Source organism: Budorcas taxicolor, chromosome 1 (genome assembly GCF_023091745.1).
Source record: "Budorcas taxicolor isolate Tak-1 chromosome 1, Takin1.1, whole genome shotgun sequence".
In the NCBI taxonomy this organism is placed as follows: domain Eukaryota; kingdom Metazoa; phylum Chordata; class Mammalia; order Artiodactyla; family Bovidae; genus Budorcas; species Budorcas taxicolor.
Window position 1 is genome coordinate 56,145,008 of NC_068910.1, and position 23,986 is coordinate 56,168,993.

At 37.9% G+C, this 23,986-nt stretch overlaps 1 protein-coding gene across 1 annotated transcript in view; it reads right to left on the reverse strand.

The window, feature by feature from the left end:
* Positions 1 to 23,986, reverse strand: part of RBMS3 (RNA binding motif single stranded interacting protein 3) — a 620,879-nt gene that overhangs the window by 204,986 nt on the left and 391,907 nt on the right. The gene's annotated exons all lie outside the window — the stretch shown is intronic.

Below are 23,986 nucleotides of genomic sequence, written 5' to 3' on the forward strand. Positions count from 1 at the left end.
ACCGACTCGATGGACTTGAGTTTGGTTGAACTCCGGGAGTTGGTGATGGACAGGGAGGCCTGGCGTGCTGCAATTCATGGGGTCGCAAAGAGTTGGACACTACTGAGCAACCAAACTGAACTAAACTGAATGACGGAAAACACCCTGAAAAATCCACCTCTATGTTTCTCTGTAGAAGAACAAATTCCTCTGAAACTAAATGTTCTAGTTTTAAACTTTTGGTAAATCAGCACTGTATACATGTTAAATGTACCTACCTTTGGCCCTCAGTGTCCCAAACAGAAAAAATATCATCATATATATGTAAAGAAATCCTTTTAAGTATTGTTCCGTCCTTCTAGGGTTTAAATGAGATCATACAGTGGACCCTTGAACATGCTGGGTTGGGAGCACAGAAAATCCATGTGTAACTTTACAGTCAGCCCTTGGTACATGCAGTTACTCATCTGTGGATTCAATTAACCTCGGACTGTGTAGGACATCAGTATGTATTTACTGAAAAAACTGCATATAAATGGAAATGCACAGTTCAAACCATTGTTCTTCAAGAGTCAACAGTATACATAAAGAAAATAATTCCTCAAAAATTAAAGTTTTAAAAAACACTATTTTTTTTTCATAGTAAAATAGGTACTTTATGTGTGCTAAGTCACTTCAGTCATGTCCGACTACTTGTGACCCTATAGACTGCAGCCCACCAGGCTCCTCAGTCCATGGGATTCTCTAGGGAAGAATACTGGAGTGGGTTGCCATGCTCTCCCCCAGGGGATCTTCCCAATCCAGGGATTAAACCCAAGTCTCTACATCTCCTGCATTAGCAGGTAGTTTCTTTACCACTGGTGCCACCTGGGAAGCCCCACAATAGCTATATGGACAAGTAAATTATGAAACAGCCATGCAACAGAATACTGTGAAACCATTTTTAAAAATGAATTGGATCTGGGAACTTCCCTGGCAGTCCAGTGGCTAAGATTCCATGCTCCCAATGTAGGGTACCTGGGGTCAATCCCTGGTCTGGGACCTAGATCCCACATGCTGTAATTAAGAATTTGTGTGCTACAACTAAGATCTGGTACAGCCAAAGAAATAAACAAATATATTTTTTAAATGAATTGGATCTGTATTATACAATGCCAATAAAAAATCAAGGTGTCAAAAATATTTATAATGCCTTTCCATCTATAATTCAAATTTCTGTGCTTCATTTGGCATAGAAAATATTCGTATATATATGTATAAATATATATATTATATATTAAGAGAAATTGCTTATTAATATATATGTATATATATGACCTGGGTTGGGATGGAGAATGGAATGGCTACCCTTTCCAGTATTCTTCTCTGGAGAATCCCATGTACAGAGGAGCCCTGGGGGCTACAGTGCATGGGGTTGCAGAGTCAGACATGATTGAGCAACTCACACACACATACACACACACACACACACACAACCTCATATACTGCCAAATGTTTTAATTTCTTACAGTTAGAATTATGTAAATAAAAGGGATATTTTAAACTATAACACTAGGGCCTTATTTCCAAGCTCATCTTGCTTTAATTTTAAGCTGGCAACCAGGCAGATCTACTTTCCAAATAGCCACTTGAATTTTTCTAGGAAGCACTCGTTCTGAAATTCTGTCTTCTACAGGGAGGAGCACATAGAAGATAATAATAACTATGAAAGTTATGACCAACCTAGGTAGCATATTCAAAAGCAGAGACATTACTTTGCCAACAAAGGTCCATCTAGTCAAGGCTATGGTTTTTCCAGTGGTCATGTATGCATGTGAGAGTTGGACTGTGAAGAAAGCTGAGAGCCGAAGAATTGATGCTTTTGAACTGTGGTGTTGGAGAAGACTCTTGAGTGTCCCTTGGACTGCAAGGAGATCCAACTAGTCCATCCTAAAGAAGATCAGTCCTGGGTGTTCATTGGAAGGACTGATGTTGAAGCTGAAACTCCAATACTTTGGCCATCTCATGCAAAGAGTTGACTCACTGGAAAAAACTCTGATGCTGGGAGGGTTTAGGGGCAGGAGGAGAAGGGGACAACAGAGGGTGAGAAGGCTAGATGGCATCACCGACTCAATGGACATGAGTTTGGCTGAACTCTGGGTGTTGGTGATGGACAGGGAGGCCTGGTGTGCTGCGATTCATGGGGTCGCAAAGAGTTGGACATGACTGAGAGAATGAACTGAACTGACTCTCTAACAGAAGTGACTTCTAAGCTCTTTTGCTTTACTGCAAACTGTTACACAGAAGACTGAAAATGAGATGTCAATTTCAAATCTCTATGCAGTACAACAGAGTTTTCTGAGGGAACTTTATAGGAAAATGTCCTAACTCATGCCACTTTGGGGCTGTTATGCCAAGAATCTTATGGAAATATTAGTTTTTAACAACATATATAAAGCTTTTCAGAGCTGGTTGTAAAAGATTTATCACTTTTTGAACTAGGTGTCTGTGAACCATAAGTGAAAGTAAAGTGAAATCACTCAGTCACGTCCAACTCTTTGTGTCCACGTGGACTATAGCATACCAGGGTCCTCCATCCATGGGATTCTCCAGGGAAGAAACTGGAATGGGTTGCCATTTCCTTCTCCAGGGGATCTTCCCAACCCAGGGATTGAACCTGGGTCTCCAGCATTGCAGGCAGACGCTTTACCCTCTCAGCCACCAGGGAAGTATGATGACCCATAAGACATGTTAAACCCAAAGAGTGACTTTGATAAAAATTTCCCTAAGCAAATAATTAAGGACCTACAGAAAAGGAGAGCCACAAGTATGCTCATCGCAGCAATATTAATAGTAATGAAAACTGGAAACAGCATTCAGGTCCAATAACAGGGAAATTAGGGAAAATATTCATGATCAAATAAATGAATTCAGGAAAATACATATACCCTCTCCCCAAATAAGTCATATATTTCTACAGGGAGAATTTGTTTTACTACGTGGTGGTGGTTTAGTCACTAAATCATGTCAGACTCTTGCAACCCCAAGGAAAGCCTGCCAGGCTTCTCTGCCCATAGGATTATCCAGGCAAGAATACTGGCTGGAGTGGGTTGCCATTTCCTTCTCCAGGGGACCTTACTGACCCAGGAATTGAACCCAGGTCTCCTGCATTGCAGGCAGATTCTTTATCAACTGAGCTATGCTATGTAGGTGTGTGTACACACACACACACACACATATATAAATGAATAATTTAGATATTATACAAATCTAAAGTAATCAAAAATCAACAATAAAACTCAATGCATCATGACTCTGTTATTTGGGAGGAGAAAAAATTTCAAGAATGAAATGAGAAACATGACTTTGCTTACTTTAATGCTTATTATTGTCTTCCCTGGAGAATAAAAAGTCACTCACACACACACACACCTGTGTGTGTGTGTGTATGTAAGTGTCACCTGGAAGAAGACTTGTGAAATGCAAAATAGCTACAAGACAGCTTGTACTGGGTTGGCTACAAAATTTGTTTGAACTTTTTGGCCAATGCAATGTATGTCAATCATTCACTTATACAGAAATAACCTGCTATGGCACATAAGTACGTGATGCTCCTGGGACAACAGAAAGGAAGCCTAGAAAGTTTTAATTGTAATTTGGGAATACAAAAAAATTATAACGAGATCTAGAGAATTTGAGTGCTAAAGAGATCACCTGTCTCTAATTAGACATTACTCATCAAATCTCCTGTTCTTATCCATTCAAATTACCTTGTCAAGATTACTATCTTTATAAGCAAATACTGTCCTAATTATCATCAGGTGAAAAGAATTATTTTTATTAACTACAATCCAGGAACTACGCAGTTTCTTTATATTTCTAACAAAATGGCTTATTTGATACTGACAAAGAGATTGAAATTGATGTTCCCTGGATTTAAAAAAGAGAAGATTCCTTAAACACTCTGTCAATACTATAGTAAAATGAAATAAAATCTGAATATGTCCTTTAAACATTGATTCCTCTGTCCATTTCCAACTTGAGACTATAAGAGGAAAAATAATCAAACTTAGGTTGTAGAAATGGAAATTTAAATACTTCTGATATATTAGTGCCATCATCATATACATACTTTGTGTGTGTGTAAAACAAGATAATCAATCATGAAAAAGGTAAGTTTATTTTATACTGATTACCCAAAATATGAAAAAATAAAGCTAATAAATTCCTCAACATCAACTGAAATTTTGAAAAGAACTCTTAGATAAATTCTTCATTTCTTTCACTGGTACACCAACAAAGTTGGCCCTCTTTTTCTTTCAATATTATTCTATTCAACTTTTGAAGTCTGAAATAGTGGCAAATAACTATGTTGGGGGCTTTAAGTTTTATTTTCTCTTCTTCATTGACTGCTGGGAAATAAATATAAATCAGTGCTGACTAGATCTTTGGATTATTTCATAGTTAAAGACAAATAAAAAGCAGCCACATTTAAGTTCTTTGTTGTCACTGTAACAAATCATATTTGAAATCAGTATTTCTTCACTAACCATTTAATTAACGTCCTTATTTAGCAGAATTCAGCAGGAATTCTTAAAATATCTTTTAAAAACATTTAAATGAAGTATAGTTGGTTCACAATATTGTGTGAATTTCTACTATACAACAAAGTGATTCTGTTACACGCACACGTATATTCTTTTTCATACTCTTTTCTATGATGGTTTATTACAGGATATTGAATATAGCTCCCTGTGCTACACAGTAGGACCATGTTTATCCGTTCTCTCTATAACCCTTTGCATCTTCTAATCCTGAACTCCCACTCTGTCCCTCCTCTAACTTCCTCCTGCTTGGCAACCACAAGTCTGTTCTCTGTCTGTGAGTCCATTTCTGTTTCAAAGATAAGTTCATTTCTGTCATATTTTAGATTCTACATGTAAGTTATATCATATGGTATTTAAAATACTTTTCCAAATAGCCTCCACTTATTAAAATATAAAAATTGCTATTGTTATCATAATAACACACTTTTAAACTGTTGTCCAATGTATTGATCCTTCCCATTTCTCACACTTTTCTTATCCTTTTCTTCCTTTATAATTAAATTCTTTTCAAGATGAGAGAATGTGTCTAAGTGACAGTCAAACATGTAACAGGATGAGCGCCATGATGATATCTTATTATAAGGACTAGGATCCAGTAGACATTATTTAACCCATCCTTACAGTGATATGGGATTAGGGGATCAGTCTTATGCTGGAGTACTTTACTGAACAGCTGATCAGAAGATCTGCTCCAAGTAGGGTATAAAATTCTTTTCTGTAGGGGGGAAGTGATGTGTTACACTGTAACTTCAGTGATGTGTTTTATCTTACCCTCTGTGTTTCAAATTGCAAGCTCCTTTGGCATTTTCCTTTTCATTTATCACTTGGCTTTAGAAGGCAAGAGATTTCCTACAGCATATTCCATTGCATGGCTGACGATATCAATTCTACATTTGATACATTAGCAAGCAGAAGCAAAGAGAAGAAGCCCAATTGGGTATAAATAATTAAATTTGTAAAAGGTCAGTGAGCAATGGCAGGAAGGAGAAAGGCTGGATAAGTTGTGGTGCTCTGTTGATTCACCACAGACATATTAAAATATGAAGATTCTCTGCTGCATAGCTAACAAAAGAGATGAAGGGCAGCAATGCTCCCAACCAGCACGAAAGCTCGAACTGGGCTGATAACCCAGTGTTGACTTATTAATTCTGCTTGAAAGGAAAGCTATATAAACCACAGGTTCCTATACTCCACTATACACTAATATTAGAGAAACTCATTCACTTATATTTAAAAATAAAGCCAATGTGACATGTGGTATGCTTTGAGTCAAATTTTGGTGACGCTAATTTAGGAAAAAAAATCTGCATTTGGTTTGGCATAAACAAAAACAAATTTGGAATTAAGCTGCAGGGGAGAGGAAGAAAATGGTTAGAATTTGAAAATAGGAAAATATCACTTTTCCCATTACCCAAACCAATACATTTAGGTATTAGACACATACATACATACATACGCATACACACACATGCATGCATGCACACACACACTACTTCATGTGGCATTTTATTTTTATGGTGGGGTTGACCTATATCTAGTGGTCTTGGAATGTGTTGCTTCATGTAAAAATATACTGTGGAAGACCTTTACAAGCCATCCCATCACCATCTTCTTTAAAACGTCTTCACAGTATTCCACCGTACTAGGTAAAGTTTTCTAAATAATATAAAGAAAAATTTATTAGTGACAGCCATGTGAGCTGTAGTACCACTTTTTAATATATTGATAGTAGTGCTGCAATGAATATCTTTGCATAAATGCCTGTATGCATTTATTCTCCATATAGGATTATGCATGTTTTCTAAGCTAACACATAGTACAAGATCACTCCAGTTAGATTTTATGTTGGGCAGATATCATACAAAATATTTAATTTCACTTAATTTGTTTATTCCTGGAGAAGGAAGTGGCAGGCCATTCCAGTATTCTTGCACGGTGAATCCCATGGACAGAGAAGCCTGGTGAGTTACAGTCCATGGGGTCACCAAAAGTTGGACATGACTTAGCAACTAGACAACAAGAACAATTTTGTTTATTAATGTGTTAGGCTTCTTGATTCATTATGGAGAGGATTTGGGAAAGCTTAGAAGCTAGATGTATGCAGAGCAGAAAGAGATAGTGGCTTAGTTATTGAAGCAGTAGCATTTCTGTCACGGTGTGATAGGAAAAAGCAATCTTGGCGCTGACAGTTTTATGTTCTTACTATTTCATTACAGGTACTTGTAGGTCCCCCTCAGCCGAACACTTCTTAACAGTGTCCTCTTAAGGAAGTAAGACATCATTTATTTCTCTGCTTCTAAAGGTTTTCCTGCTTAATTGTCCATTAGCAAATTGAAGCATATATTTTCACTAACACCCAATTTACAGCTTGATAATGTCTATAGTCCAAATTGATTGACTGTGACATTTGAAAGTGAATACAGATGTTCATGACTCGGATATCTGTAAAATTTGAAAGACAAATCCACTTTGATTGCACTGCAGAAGAACTCAAATCCTTTTAGCAAAAGCAACTGCAAATACTTACTGTGTGAAAAACTATAAGCTTCAAAAGGATGTAGACCCTTGATCAATATTCAGGATTCAATACAGAAAAAATCAGTAGGTGTTAAAAGAAATAGAATTCATGACACACTTTAATCAAGTGTGAGAGAATACACTGTGGTCCAGAAATCTGACAATATTATGTAATAATTATTAAAGACTGATGTTATTCTAGATGGAATCTACAGACTGAGGTGGTGAAGGACTAAAGAACCATAATTTCATTGGTCTCTGTCTCTCCAGGACACTTCACGCTTACTTGTAAACTCTGCGTTAAGTCTTGAAGTCTTTGACCTGATGAGATAATTACCCATGTAGGTTTAAATACTGGGTTGGCTTCATTATCCATCAAAAATCTGCCAGTGAGTATGATCAAAAGAAAGTGCGAAATTATTCTGAATTTTGCAGGATAATCCTTCCACAAAACATCACATATTATATAGCACACTGTCCTGGGTGACTTAATTACATACATACATACATACACACACACACACACACACACATATGTGTATATATATATATAAGGCTGCTCTGGATCTTAGTTGTGGCAAGTGGGATCTTGTTCCCTAACCAGGGATTGAATCCAGGTCCCCTGCATTGGAGGCACAGAGTCTTAGCCACTGGACCAGCAGGGAAGTCCCCCGGGTGACTTCTGGACTCTCTGTCCCAACAGACTCTCTGTGTCTGCCTTCTTCCTCACTGACATGGATGAAGAACTGTCATTCGCCTGGTCTGAAAGCCTTGCACGGTGACAAGGTGATATCAAAGTGACGGAAAATAAATCCAGTGGTTGGAAAAATGAAGTTTGCTCTTGGAAAGTATGGTGCGATCTCTTTCCCTGGGTTCTTCCTTCTATCCCTACACTCTTTCTTCTATCTATAGGTTTCCAATTTGTTTGAGAAGAGAAATATGGGTCATGGATCAAAGCTTAAGTTTTTAAAAATCTGTTATGCTACAAATGAAACAGAACAGGGTATATCTCAGAGTCTTTCTTACTCCTCATACGTTTGGAAGACAAATTTGTGCTAAAACCAGATATTAGAGGGAAGTTAATGTGAGAGGGAGAGAATTTTTAGCCAAGTTTGAATACACATGAGGGAACAGAAATCTCTATTTGTTCATTTTTAATATACTTAGAAATCCAACAATCCAGTTGCAGACCAGATAATAAACACAGGGATTTAACACTACTAATGGTTTCAAAATTAGAGAATTAAATGGATTCAAGAGGTATCCCTGGAAATTTCAACAGGATTTTGCCACAGACATCACACACACCCCCCCCCCCCACACTGCTTTGCCAAGAAAGTCTGATACTATGTAGTAAGGTATGTTAGTTATTAGACCAGTTAAAGCAATTGGTATCTTCATTCATATATGAGGAGAAAAACATCAAAGATTCACCTTGTTCCTTTTTTAAGGCATACTGCAAGTTAAGGGTTCATTGCAGGCTATGTAAATGAACAAACTGGCTTTCAACAGGAAAGAATTCAGAAATAGAGTCTTTCCATGACAAACATGGACTATCTCTAGAAATAAACTGTAAAACAAAATAAGCATTTTTAAAAACATATAAAGCTCAGAGTGTTAAAGAGCAGCCTTTGTATCACATGTCTTACTATTTCTTAAAAGAAATAACATAGTAGACTTGCTTCTCAATTATCAGAATATGGTTTATCTAATTTGGGGAGTTAATGTGATGGATCTTAAAACACATAGCTTTCTTTTTTACCATTTACTAAGCTCTAGGCTGTCTTTGATGGAGAAGGCAATGGCACCCCACTCCAGTACTCTTGCCTGGAAACTCCCATGGATGGAGGAGCCTGGTAGGCTGCAGTCCATGGGGTCGCTAAGGGTCGAACACGACTGAGCGACTTCACTTTCACTTTTCACTTTCATGCATTGGAGAAGGAAATGGCAACCCACTCCAGTGTTTTTGCCTGGAGAATCCCAGGGATGGGGGAGCCTGGTGGGCTGCCGTCTATGGGGTCACAGAGTCGGACACAACTGAAGCGACTTAGCAGCAGCCGCAGGCTGTCTTTGAATTACTTGGAATGTATTCAAATTACATTAACCCAAAGAGAACATGTATCTATATATTGTGAACAAAATAGAATACCTATCTATATATCATGAAGCTAATTATAAATTAGCTTGCTGCTTTTGAACTGTGGTTTTGGAGAAGACTCTTGAGAGTCTCACGGACTGCAAGGAGATCCAACAAGTCAGTCCTAAAGGAAGTCAGTCCTAAATATTCATTGGAAAGACTGATGCTGAAGTTGAAACACCAATACTTTGTTCATCTGATGTGAAGAACTGACTCATCGGAAAAGACCCTGATGCTGGGAAAGATTGAAGGTAGGAGGAGAAAGGGACAACGCAGGATGAGATGGTTGGATGGTATCACCGACTTGACGGACATGAGTTTGAGCAAGCTCCGGGAGTTGGTGACGGACAGGGAAGCCTGGTGTGCTGCAGTCCATGGGGTCGCAAAGAGTTGGAAATGACTGAGTGACAGAACTGAATGATAAATTATTTGAGACTGTTTTGTGATCTTCTTTTTCCTCCATTAATTTCTCAAATTAAGTCAAAGTCTCAAAGTCAAAGTGTCAAATCAAGTCAAAAGTAGACCCTTGACTAATGGATTCTAAACTGATATCTATGTATATATGTTTTTGAGGAGGGCAAGGCAATCCACTCCTGTGTTCTTGCCTGGAAAATTCCGTGGACAGGGAGACCTGGTAAGCTACAGTCCGTGGGGTCACAGAGCTGGACATGACTGAGCTACTAAACAACAACAATAAATGAATGTTTTTCGTCAGAATTTTCTTATCAATTTTATGTCGAACATGAATATATAAACATGGCCACACTTCTTTGATCAGAAAGGATGCACAAATAATTTCAGTCTTGCTGCCTTTTTTTTGAGGGTAAAGGTAAAAGACCAAGTTTTCTCAAATCTAACATAAATACATTTATATGCAGCCTGGTGATTCTAGGTAAATGAATTACCTAGATACGGATTTCCTTATCTAAAATCATGGTTTGAATTAGGTGTGCCCTGAGGATTTTTATGTGCTTTTATAATAAATCAGAAATGGTTTAGAAGAAAAACACACATACTAGAAGAACTTATTGTTCATTGTTTATATATACAGATACTGCCACCTTAGATGTTAATCTACTCAATAATAATTATTCAGTTGATAATAATTGCAATAATTATCATTTATGGAGAATGGACCAGGACAACAATTTATATTCTCTGTTCTTTATTTGCAGTTTCTCTGCAGCTTGAGATTGCTATATGTCTATCTATGTATACATATACATGAAATTGCCTCAACACGTTAATGTGATACACTTTCTCACTGCACTCTAAGATACTACAGCCGATCACCTTGCAGACTCTAAAGGTCACATTAATTTGACGGATGCTCCTAACGATTGCAGCTTTCATCTTCAACACTCCTCTGTCCTTAACTTTCTCTCCATAGAAACCATCACATAGACCTACAGTTATCAGAGATGAGTGGAGGCAGGTATGCTCCAATGGAGGCACTCTATGCTGCCATTAAAGAGGATTATTTATGTTTATTCACATAAATTAGGTGATTATTTATGTTTATTTATGATTATTTATGTTTAGTCTTTTTGTGAAGCATCTTTATAGCCATCATCAAATTTCAGTCTAAAACAGAATATAGGAAATCGAGATTAAGTGCAAAGGTCCTGCAGTACCTGTCCCTAACGCATTGACCTCTGTCACCATTTGAATATAAGATACATTAAAGCTTTGATTTTCAATTTGGCCTTCAATATATAGAGTAAAACTGGTTTCTATTATCCTTCATTACTGACCTATTAGAGTACACTATTATTCAATAGAAGACTATATAGGCCTGTTAATTTATTTTGGTTATAGGTAAGGGAGGAAGGGATTAAACAGGTACGCAAGTGAACAGCATTGTTAGGGAGGAAATTCTAGGACAATTTTTTCTTAACAAAAGGGTCCCAGGGACTGGGGATGTTTGACAAACCCTGTAAAATATCAAAATATTGTGATGCAGAAGAATCTATATGTTCTCTGTTATAATTTCCAAAAAGTAAGTGTCAACTAATCACTATTAAAGACTAAAACAATTTGTTAAATATACTTTACCTTTATTAAAATATGGGCAGTATGGAATATATACAAATTGCTCTGGCTCCTCAGAAAATTACTTTAGAGAATCTTTAAATTACATATTATGCTTAATTACACATAGTAGTGTAGTTTGGATATGGAACCCTGGAGTCTGATGGATGATTTGATGCTGTAGAAATTTTTCAAATAAGCAAGGATAGTGATGATTGCCAAATATTGGGCTCAAGTCTTTGTAGAAAACACCTCATTAATTATTTTAGTCTCTGGATACTGTATCATTTGAAATTTTACTTGCTGCACTTATAGGAGATTTCTTTTTTTTTAATTTTATTTTTTTACTTTACAATACTGTATTGGTTTTGCCATACATTGACATGAATCTACCACAGGTGTACATGAGTTCCCAACCCTGAACCCCCCTCCCACCACCCTCCCCATATCATCTCTCTGGGTCATCCCAGTGCACCAGCCCCAAGCATCCTGTATCCTGTATCAAACCTAGGCTAGCGATTCATTTCTTACATGATAGTAAGCCAGAGTGAAGGAGATTTCTTTTTTAAGAAAAAATTATAGAAAGCAAGCTCCTTGAAAGGGAAGACTCAGCATTGAGTCTTTAACTGCTAAACTGTTTTCTTTTCCTCCTTCCCTTTCTATTTTTTAATCTTAATTTGTTAAGGCTTAACACATAACTAGAGGGATGGTGGAGGCAGAAAATGCTGTCTTGGTTAGAAATTTGATCGCTTCTCCAAAACCACTGAGACCATCAGATAGCAGAGTTGAAAGGGATAGGGCGGGAATACCACTGAAGATGTTTCCCCCTGCTCTGCTTGCGATGAGCTCACATTGATTAATTTTCAAGAGGCTAAAGCTGATTAGTATTCTCTGTGTTGGCTTCAATTCCTAGATGTCATTCAGTGTACCTGGAGCATCTATCATGTGATGTGAGCAGACAGAGCTAAAAGGGAACAGCAGTGACTACAAATCTTGTAGAAGGTATTCACGTGGAAAGCAGGCTACAGGGAAAGGTATCAAAGTATCTGGGCAGCATCTTTCACGTATTTGCCGATGTAACTAAAGCTCTCAAGGGTCCAGGGATGGGGAGATCACCCTCTACTCTCTGTGCAGAGACAAATGGACAGAGGCAGCCAGCCATAAATCACAGGATTCCTGGGTCAGCTTTCTTCCGGCTCTTACTTTTGTTTCCATCCACGTAAATTTTACATGTAAATGAGGGTAGCTCATTTGAATGAAGCGTATACTTTAAATGTACTAACATGAATTATTCAAGGACACAGCAGGAAAGCAACAGATGTACCCATCTGAGGGGGGTCATGCTTAGTTTCACTTGATGAATGTTTGTTTTGTTGCTTTGAAAAATTAATGCAATAAAATATTTAAAATGAATAAAGAGGTTTCAAGTTTACTTGGAGAAAAAGAATATTTCCTTCCAGGATTTTTTTTTTTTTTTTTTGATGTGCAATTGGCATTAAGGAGGAGAGTATTAAATAGTTTGTCTTGATGTGCTATGAAAGCTGCAGAGAATATTCACTAAGCGTAGCTGTATGAGCACCGATTATGCATTGAGAGAGAAATTTTGAAATGTGAGAAACTCAAACATATTGTATCACTCAGATATCTCAGAAAATAAGTAAGAGGATGGACAATTTGAAACCGGTTATTTGGTGGAGGAAGATAGAAGATAATATAAAATCTGAATCATTTATTCATCTGTGTTCAAAGCTTCTTTGGTGGTCTTCTAATCTTGAAACATATTTTCAAGTCAGAAGACTCTTGACAGTCCCTTGGACTGCAAGGAGATCCAACCAGTCCATTCTGAAGGAGATCAACCCTGGGTGTTCTTTGGAAGGAATGATGCTAAAGCTGACGCTCCAGTACTTTGGCCACCTCATGCGAAGAGCTGACTCATTGGAAAAGACTCTGATGCTGGGAGGGATTGGGGGCAGGAGGAGAAGGGGATGACCGAGGATGAGATGGCTGGATGGCATCACGGACTCGATGGACGTGAGTCTGAGTGAACTCCGGGAGATGGTGATGGACAGGGAGGCCTGGCGTGCTGCGATTCATGGGGTCGCAAAGAGTCGGACACGACTGAGCGACTGAACTGAACTGAAGTCAAGCTCCATTTATGAAGAGAACTCAACTGTGACCTCCTTAATGAGAATTGGCTTCTCGTATGGGTAAATCAATGGCATTTATTGTCATTTTTAGATTTTTATTTGTTTATTTTTGGCTGCACTGTGCGGTTTGTAGGATCTTAGTTCCCTGATCGGAGACTGAACCTGAGTCCTTAGCAGTGAGGATGTGTAGTCTTAACCACTGGACCAGTGAGGAATTCCCTCAATGGCATTTTGTAAGATAAACCTGTCTGAAACATTTGCTAAATAATTATAGAAGTTAAAGAAAAAAGCTACAATAACAGAAAAATGTAATAACTTTAAGGATCATACAATCCAGTGTATGCTTAGTGGAGAGTTCCTGGTTTCTCCTCATGTGGCCTTTTACCGTTATCCTTGGATGTGACAGTAAGTTAGAGACCCACACTTTCCCCTTGCATCAGCTTTCACTCAACCAAAGTCAATCAAAATAATTGCTTTTTTAACCCTTCTCATATACGCCCTCATCATTTAAATGAGAAAGTATTTTTTCCAATATTTATTTTTTCAGTTTTTTACAAAAAGTATCTCTAAGGGATTTAAAAAACAATTTTCCTTCCAAGTGAAAGCAGAAGCTTTTCTCAGAGAAAACTTGGCAGAAATTCCCTGGGAAGAGACAGTTTGAGTGAGTACAGGCCTCAACATCCTGACTTAGTGCCTGGTGCCGACAAGTGGCTCAGAGGAGCTGCTGCTAGGCCAACAGCAGGAGTGCTTGCCCGCACTTGTCTAGAGAAGCAGAAGATGAGAGAATCAGTCCTCAAATGTCACCCTGCAGGCTCCTGTTTCCCTTACTCTTCCCAGCTATGTGTTGTAAATCCACAGAGCCATGTGGCCAGCACTGAAATATAGTCACTCATATTAACTGTGCTCCCAACAAATGAGGCGCCTTCACCTCTGCCAACACAATAAAGGGCCCTACCAAACCACACAACAGTGAATGCAGGGTCGCTGATGCTAACAGGCCCTTCTCTGCACCGCGTCAAAGATCTGAGCTCCAAGCCTAAATCTTATGGGTAAACAGTTTTACCTCTTTACTGAGCACTTACTGGTTCTTCACACGAATCCTTTGATTTATCTTTAGAAGTCTATATTGACTCCCAATCCGAACAAACATAATACTCTTCAGCAACTTTGAAAGCATTCTCCATCTTTTCTACCTTCACAGATAATGGATGCCATCTGTTTACATCTGCACTGCGAGGAAGTAATTACTTACATCATTAACCTGAGTCATCTGAGAGTCATTCTGGACACCTTCTTTTCCCCCTAACTAACACAGAACCTCCCACCAGATCTTGTCTTTTCTACCTCAGAATGTAACCGCAGATGTTCATTAACATTAACAATAAATATAATATTAATATCAATATTAACATTGTTAACAATAAATAAACATAATCTGGGAGATGAGTGTCTCTACCACCCACCATCAGGCCATCTTTAGCTCTTTCCTGGGCCCAGCAATAGTTTCCAATGGTCCCTCAATTCCCATTCTTTTTTCCCCTATAGTCCAATTTCTACACAAGAATCAGTATAACTTTTAAAAGATACAAATGGGACTGTGTTAGTCCCCTGCTTAAAACTTCCCAGGGCACTTAGACTCCAGTCTCAACCTTTAAGGAGGCCTGCAGCTCCGAGGGATCAGGCCAGTGCTGCCCCCGGCCTGTGATGAAGCCCTGCTCCCTCCTTCTTGGGCTCCACAGGCATCAGTTATCCTGTACTTGCACGGACCCCACTCCTTCTGCCTCAGGGCTTTGCACATGGGTGCCTTCCACCTGCAATGCTCCCGTCACCCCACTCTTCACCTATCCATGACCATTTCAGGTCTCAAATTAAATAGTCAACCCAGAAAGTTGTTTGATTGTTTGTTTGTTTTTGAGAAATAAAATCAGTTCAGTTCAGTCGCTCAGTTGTGTCCAACTCTTTGCAACCCCATGAACTGCAGCATGCCAGGCTTCTCTGTCCATCACCAACTCCTGGAGCTTGCTCAAACTCATGTCCCTCAAGTGAGTGATGCCATCCAACCATCTCATCCTCTGTCATCCCTTCTCCTCCTGCCTTCAGTCTTTCCCAGCATCAGGGTCTTTTCTAATAGGTCATAACTTACTTTATTGTGTTCTGTTTTCTTTCTTTAATTTATAGCATTACACATTTGAGGGTTCTTTAATTATCAACTATCTCCCACTCAGACATGAGCTTCCTGAATTCAGGGCCGATAATTATTTTGGTTGCTACCATATTTCCAAGAGCTTCAGTAAACATTTGCTAAGGTAAAGGAATAAATTCCAGCACCGTTTCACTCAAGCAATTTCACCAGATATGTTTTTCCTGTTTTTTGTTGGTTTGTTTGTTTGTTTTGTTTAATTGTCTTGCCTAGATCAGAAAGTAATTAGGGCTGCTAGCATTCCACTTCAAAACTTTAAGTGGTAGAGTTTAGGATATGTTAAAGCAAGGTGACAGTGAATAAATAATACTGACCTCTCTTTGTGTTGGTGCTGATGATAAGTATTATTACTATACACATACTTACTGAGTACTTACTGGGAGATGACTCTCCATTAAGGCCTTTACATCTATAATCTCATCTAATTTAATAATCCTATGTGTGTGTATGCACTAAGTTGCTTTAGTCATTTCCAATTATTTGTGACACTATGGACTATAGCCTGCCAGGCTCCTCTGTCCATGGGATTCTCCAGGCAAGAATACTGGAGTGGAGTGCCATGCCCTCCTCCAGGGGATATTCCCAATCCAGGGATCCAACTGGCATCTCTTATGTGTCCTGCATTGCCAGGCAGGTTCTTTAGCACTGCACCACCTGGGAATCCCCTAATAATTCTATGAGGTAGGTGCTATTATTGTTCTCCTTATACAGGTGAAGAGACTGAGGCACAGAAGGGTAAAGTCACTTGCCCTCCCAGTCACACAGCTAGTAGGTGGACAGCTGGGGTTCTGATCACTGGTTCAGGTTCAGTTCATGCAGCCTTTTATCCTGAGGAGCGCATGGTGGTAGAGGACGAGGTGAGGAAGCTTGGTAAGTATCAGAGTGTGGGGACAAAGCATGAGGGGCCTCCCCTTCAACAGAAGAGCTTCAGCTGGAATATGACATTCATCTGGGGATGCCTGTCCTAGAAACTAAAGTGGAATTTGGATCAAGCACATATTTTTTGATAGCTAGAACTGAAACTGTGAAAAATGAATGGTAATTATGGATGAATCACGGAACCAAGGTTTGGATATTGTTCTAAATCCATTGTTTCCCCTCTTTTTACTCCTCTAATACTTTTAGATTGAGAATTCCAAAGGTGCAAAAGAGAAATCATACCATTATATGGTTAACAAAGAACTATGATGATACAAAACTGAATTCTGGTTTGGACGCTAAAATTTACATTAATATGTCATTAGACTGTAGATCACCAGAGACAGAGCTCAGTGATGTTTCTGGTTAACTGAAAAGATTCAATAAACTGCAGCAGGATTTAAAACAACTTGGAAATTAAGGTATAACAGTATCTTCAAATTAAAAAAAAAGTAGAATCTGGTCATTATAGGAAAAAAAAAATAGATTGGTGAGGATTAAGTACAGGAATAGCCATTATATGCCGGTGCCAATTCAAGTTTCCTATTTATGTGTCCAAGATATTGACATATAACTGCAAAATGCACTGATGTGTCTCTCATAGCTCTGCTAAAGGAAGTCCTTTCTGGTATATCTGCCAACAGGTTATTAGTGGACCCACCAGGATATCTTAGAAGAGGAAGGTCTATCTTGGTTCTCCTAGCTGAGTAGATGGGAGTTTTTGGACTAGGGGACAGTTCTAGCCATTTATTGATGACCTCAACTATGTGGCTCAGTGGTAAAGAATCAGCCTGACAATGCAGGGGACACAGGTTCCATCCCTGTGTCAGGAAGATGCCCTGGAGAAGGAAATGGCAACCCACTCCAGTGTTCTTGCCTGGAAAATCCCATGGACGGAGGAGCCTGGTGGGCTACAGTCCATGGTGTAGCAAAAGGGCTGGATATGACTTAGCTACTAAACAACTATGGTATCTCTAAGGTAAGAAAATCCTCCTTCCTTAATGATAAACAAGATCTAGTCCTTATAGATTGGGCCTAGTTCAAAGCCATCTTCCAAAAATAGATTTTCTGGAAGAAAAAAAGAAAAGAAACCACTAAGAAGCTATTTTAATAATGATGTCAGCTAAACTACACAACTATTTGTTGCTTTTATCATTTATTTGTTTGAGTTTTTTTTTTTTAATGACATTAAAAAAAAATGACAGCCAAAGATGATAGGATAAGAGGCTTTTAAGCATGATTTCAACATCTTTAGTCACTCACTTTCATTTTGCAACATGGAATTTCTGTGAAAATAGGAATACACACAACAAAATAGGATCGACTCCAAGGCTTTAAGATGAGATCAACGCAGGAAATGAAAATGCAATTCTAGCAGGCAGCATTTACATAACACCCTTCTTGAGAGAAATCAATGCTATTCACCTACTCACCCCACTTAGGTATGAGAGGCTTTAAAAAATAAATAAAAGGCCTTCTGAAAGCAGAATATGTTACATAATTTCACAAACCCATGGCTGCAGAGGAATAAGGTACATATTCTACAAAGGGCTGGTGTGAAGATTCCCTGATTTCCTGGACAGTCTCCCACACTCACTGAAAGGAGGAGACAAACAAACAGAAAACGTGGGGAGCTCAGTGTCAGAGGATGTCTGCCAAGAAAGAATTAAAAGCTTTGAAAAGTAAATGTAAATCCAATTTGTGTCTCAAAGATCATGCAATTGGGGAAATTTCACTCCATATCAAAGTGGGAATATTTTACTATGGAGGCTCTAAAATAGCTCAGTATTTTCAACTTTAAAATCCCCATAACTGACACAAAAAGCAAGAAAATAGGACAGGCACACACACAAAAAGCAGTCCTTTTGAAAATTAAGTAATTCTCCGGAAGGCTTAATCTCTTCCTGTAAGACACTTGGTAAATCACAATACCAGACAACACCAGAGAGACTGAAGGGGAGCGGGTAACACCTGGGTCATCCTGGAGATGCTCCTACATCTGCAGAGGGTCATTCCCAGAGGCACATTTCTGAAAGCTTTGATATTCAATGAAAAATCATCAAGGCAGGCTTTTCTAATGATTCTACAAGGAGTATGGGTTACAGATTACTCAGGAATGAATCATGCTCTTTGGAAAGCGACAGAGCCAAAGTCCACAAAATGCATTCATAATTCCCATCTACACTAAGGTAAATTGGAAACAAGTCCTACTAGTGGCTGGCCAAATTTTAGACTCACTTCAGAAATAAGTGGCGCAATGCAAGTGTTTTCATTCTTTACATATGAGATCTAACTTTACAGCACAACTATTTAATATGTTTTGTTTTGATACAGTATTTTAACTTTCATATACTGCTTTTCTTCCACCGTTTTTTCCCCTGAGTAGATTTTTTAACTGTGTTTGAAATATTGACTAAGAAATATTTTCTCATTATCAGTGCAGAAGAGAGCCTTTCGTTTCAGTAAAAATGTGTCCACAGTTGAAAAAACTGGAAAAGGATCTCAACATGGCTGGTGTTTCCTGTTTGTGGGCAGAGTTATAAGATACTGTAGTACTTTCTGCCTTTAAGATTTTGAATTGTAAGATGAAGAAAGTGGATAGCATTGCCTGTAGAGTGGAAGCGATTTATGTCACACCGTCTACCATGGCAAGAAACCACTCTGGAACACACGGCTATAATTTGGAATGGCTGCCAGATGATGTCATACTTTTGCTTTGGTAACAAGCCCTCATGGTGAAAGTCTCCTTTTGAAAACAATGGGTTTGTCTCACTTAAAATTACAAATGAACAAATCATAAAATGATCATATATTGTGAGGCACAGGATATGAGGGGAGCAGGTAAAAAAATGAATTCAAAAGTTATTGTGGGAAAAAACTCACAAATATTATTTAAAAGAAGAAAACTGTCAAGGTGGCAATGGGGAGAGCCCTTCCAGGTGTTAAAACATCATAGAAAATACTTATTATTAAAGGTATAACTCAACACCTGACTTGACAGGTAGATCCATGAAAACAATAGAAATTCCAAGAAAATTTAAGAAATATTCATGGTAACTGACTAGATGAAAAATGTATACAGTATTGTAAAGTAAAATAAAGTAAAAAAAAATGTAGCATTTTGATTTAATGAGAAGGAATATATCATTCAATAAATGGTGTTGGGACAACTATCAGGAAATAAAAAAAATAAAGCTAGTTTCTCCCTTCTTGTATTTTATGCCAAAAATCTATTTTATTTTATTTTATTTTTTCAAAAATCTATTTTAGATAATTTTATATTCAGATTTTTAAAAATGAAATGATATTTTTATTTATATGTACACACACACATATATATGTATGTATGTGTATGTAAAATTTTACAAGAATCTGAAATGAAAAAAAAACAACCCACCATTAATGAAGGCAAAACGTAAGTGACTGACAAACACCTGTTTTCTTTCATGCAAACACCAGCTTTCTCTTCTACAAATGAATAAGAAGGTCAGTTGAAAACGGAACAGACAATATGAATAGAGAGCTCAAAAAGAGAAAATGTCAAAGTTCTAAACACATGAAAAGAGGCCCAAACTTCACTTATATTTCTTTTATTAAGACTACAATATGGTAAATTTTCACCTGTTACATTAGAGAAGAACAAGATTCATAACTGTCATATTAGCTGAGGTGTCAGGAGAATGAACTTCTTATACTGACTATTGTGAGTCTGACTTAGGATAACCTATAAGAGGAGAATTTGGCAAAATTTATCAAAATCTAGGAAGCAAGAATACTATTTTACCCAGCAAGTCTGCTTCACACATTTTTCCTATAGATTGCATTTATTTTTCCTATAGGTTGCATTTATGTGAAAAGGAACAAATATCAATTTTAATTTTTGTGCTATGTGTAACAGAAAAGGATTACAAAAGCCTAGATATTCATAAGTAAGGAACTTGGAAGATTTTTATTAAAAGTATGTGCATCATTAAAATGGGATACAAAGCAATCATCAAAGGTAGTGTAACAGCTTTCCTTGTACTGTGAACAACCCTCAGGCTCATTGTTCAGTGAAAAATATCATGGATTATAAGAGAGTGTATAGTTGCCTCCACTGGAGGGAAAGTCTAAATGTACATTTTCATGCACACCCTCCACTGGAGGGAAAGTCTAAATGTACATTTTCATGCACACCCTCCACTGGAGGGAAAGTCTAAATGTACATTTTCATGCACACCCTCTGGAAACGTAAGAAAAGCTGACATTAGTTTTTCAAGGGGGGAAACTAAAGAAGAGAAACTATTTTCACTGTGAAGCTTTTTTGAATGTTCCAACTATTTCCATACATGAACAACTCAAAATATAACAAACCAAATGTACGTTAAAAAAGAATCCTTCATAGTCAAGTTTAAAATTTTCCAGGAAAATAAATGGCTTACTATTTAAAAATTAAGCTTCCTAAGAGACGACAAGCAAATCAAGAATTACATATACTGATTAACCCAAGTATAACACAAAATTTAGGATCCACTCCCAATTAGTAGTACTAAAATTTAAAAAAAAAAATTAAATAAATAAAGGACACTGGTTTGGTACCAAAAATGGGTACTTTGTCATATCTAGTTTTCAAAGACTGATGTGACTTTCAACTGGAGAATAAACAAAATGAGGTACAACAATTTAAAGAAATACCACTCACTCAGCATTAGCAAGAAGTGAGCTATGATCACTCAGCAGCATGCATCAACTAAATCCTTAGGCTGAGAAGGAAGGCAGATTCAGAAGACTTCACACTGTATGATATTATTTATATAACATTCTCCAAAAAGCTAAACTATGAGGATGAAAAACAAAGTCGTGATTTCCAGCGAACAAAGGGGAAAGGGATAGTTTGACCACAAAGGGACAGTGTAGGAGAGTTTGCAGGAATTATTCTGTAACTTGATATAGCTACCCAAATAGTATGTCATTTGGAGATAGTGTGGTAAAAGTGATTTTAAAGTAGGTCTGGAAGCAAGAATAGCTAAACATAAAAAATAAAAAGCTGAAGTCAGATATAGGGCAGAAACTAGTCCTGTGAGATACAATATAAGGTCAGATACATATGCTGCTGTGACCTCTATGTAAAGTAAGCATACGTGTCATAGGTAATTAACCTCATACAGGGAATAGTAACATCTAATAGTGTGGAGGGACGGGTTAATTTCTAAGTACTGCTGGGATACCTTGTTGAAGAATCAGTTTGGTATGTCGTTGATACCAAATATACTACAAGTTAAATGCAGAGAAAAAGTAAAAGATACATAAGTGAATGCTGATGAAATCTCTTAACATCTTAAGGTTTTTTTATTTTTTTAATAGTATAGTGTATTCAAAATCCAAAATCCAGACTCATACAGAATGAAGTCAGTCAGAAAGAAAAAACAAATATCATATATTCATGCATATATATGGAATCTAGAAAAATGGTACTGACAAGCCTATTTATAGGGCAGGAATAAAGATGCAGACAGTGAGGGAAGAAGAGGGTGAGATGAATTGAGAATAGGATTGATATATACACACTACCATGTGTAAACAGATAGCTAATGAGAAACTGCTATATAGCGTAGGGAGCTCAGACAGGTGCTCCGTGATGACCTAGAGGGTGGGATGGGGGATGCGAGACAGGTCCAAGGTGGGGGAGATATACATATATATATGATTCACTTTGTTTTACAGCGGGAACCTAGCACAACATTATAAAGAAATTATACTCCAATTAAAAAAATTAATTTTAAAAAGGTATAGTGGAGAAGATTACTTTATTTCACTTAAAAGTTAAATAATTATTATTATTTTTTAATGTAAGTTATACTTAAACAGCAAACTAGGTCAAAACACTTGTAAGAAATGTGATAGACAAATACTTAATATTTTTATATAGAAGCAGTTGAAACAATAAAATTGACCAAATTCAGGGTTTTAAAAATCTAACCAGATGGAACATAACTCAATTACCTAGTTTGAGTCAAAACAGGCGAAACTAGTCCCTCCAGTTCTACTCAGTTCAAAGGATTCCTCAAGCTCTGATCTGGGCATCTCTCCTCCAAGTGGAATGGATCATTTCCTTCTTTTACCCCATCCTCTGGCCCCTTCATTACTCTTCTTCCGCTGTATGTTTATCCCTCACCCCAGAAATATATTCCTGGGTCTACTTTACAGTAAGGAATATTTTCTTAATAAAGAAAAAATATTAAATGTCTACTAGTGTAAAGGACTTGAGTTAGATCAGATAAAACAGGCTTTGGGCTTCCCAGGTGGCTCAGTGTTAAAGAATCTGCCTGCCAAACAGGAGACATGAAGATCATGGCATCTGGTCCCGTCACTTCATGGGCAATAGGTGGGGAAACAGTAGAAACAGTGTCAGACTTTATTTTGGGGGGCTCCAAAATCACTGCAGATGGTGACTGCAGCCATGAAATTAAAAGACGCTTACTCCTTGGAAGAAAAGTTATGACCAACCTAGATAGCATATTCAAAAGCAGAGACATTATTTTGCCGACTAAGGTCCGTCTAGTCAAGGCTATGGTTTTTCCTGTGGTCATGTATGGATGTGAGAGTTGGACTGTGAAGAAGGCTGAGTGCTAAAGAATTGATGCTTTTGAACTGTGGTGTTGGAGAAGACTCTTGAGAGTCCCTTGGACTGCAAGGAGATCCAACCAGTCCATTCTGAAGGAGATCAGCCCTGGGATTTCTTTGGAAGGAATGATGCTAAAGCTGAAGCTCCAGTACTTTGGCCACCTCATGCGAAGAGTTGACTCATTGGAAAAGACTCTGATGCTGGGAGGGATTGGGGGCAGGAGAAGGGGACGACAGAGGATGAGATGGCTGGATGGCATCACGGACTCGATGGACGTGAGTCTGAGTGAACTCCAGGAGATGGTGATGGACAGGGACTCCTGGCATGCTGCGATTCATGGGGTCGCAAAGAGTCGGACATGACTCAGTGACTGAACTGAACTGAACTGACCTGAACTGGACCCCTTTGTAACCACAAAAGGAATTCAAGTCAGTTCTTTGAATTAGGTACCTGTAGCAACTGCTTTTCTAATGGTACTTTTCAGCCTAAAGGAAGTTCTCAGAGCAAGACAACTTCTCCAGTATCTCAGGAATGCAAGGAACAAAAAACATTATCAAATCTCACTAAGTTTCCATGGCTTCTTTAGACCATTCAGTGGGTGGATACCATTCAGAAGGAGAAAAAAACCAAATCTGTAATTCTCTAATTGAGGCTTTTTAGCAAACTGCCTTTTCTTCTGGACCCAGATCTTTATATGCAACTCAAAACAGCAAAAATTAAAAGAAAGTCATTCTACAGGGTAGTGTTTGAATAAAGATGGTTTTTCTAAAGGAAGTTTCTATAAACATGCTACCTTTCCTTTATAATAAGACGAGCACTTATGATGTGCTCAGATGTTCAGTCATGTCTGACTCTTTGCGAGCCCAT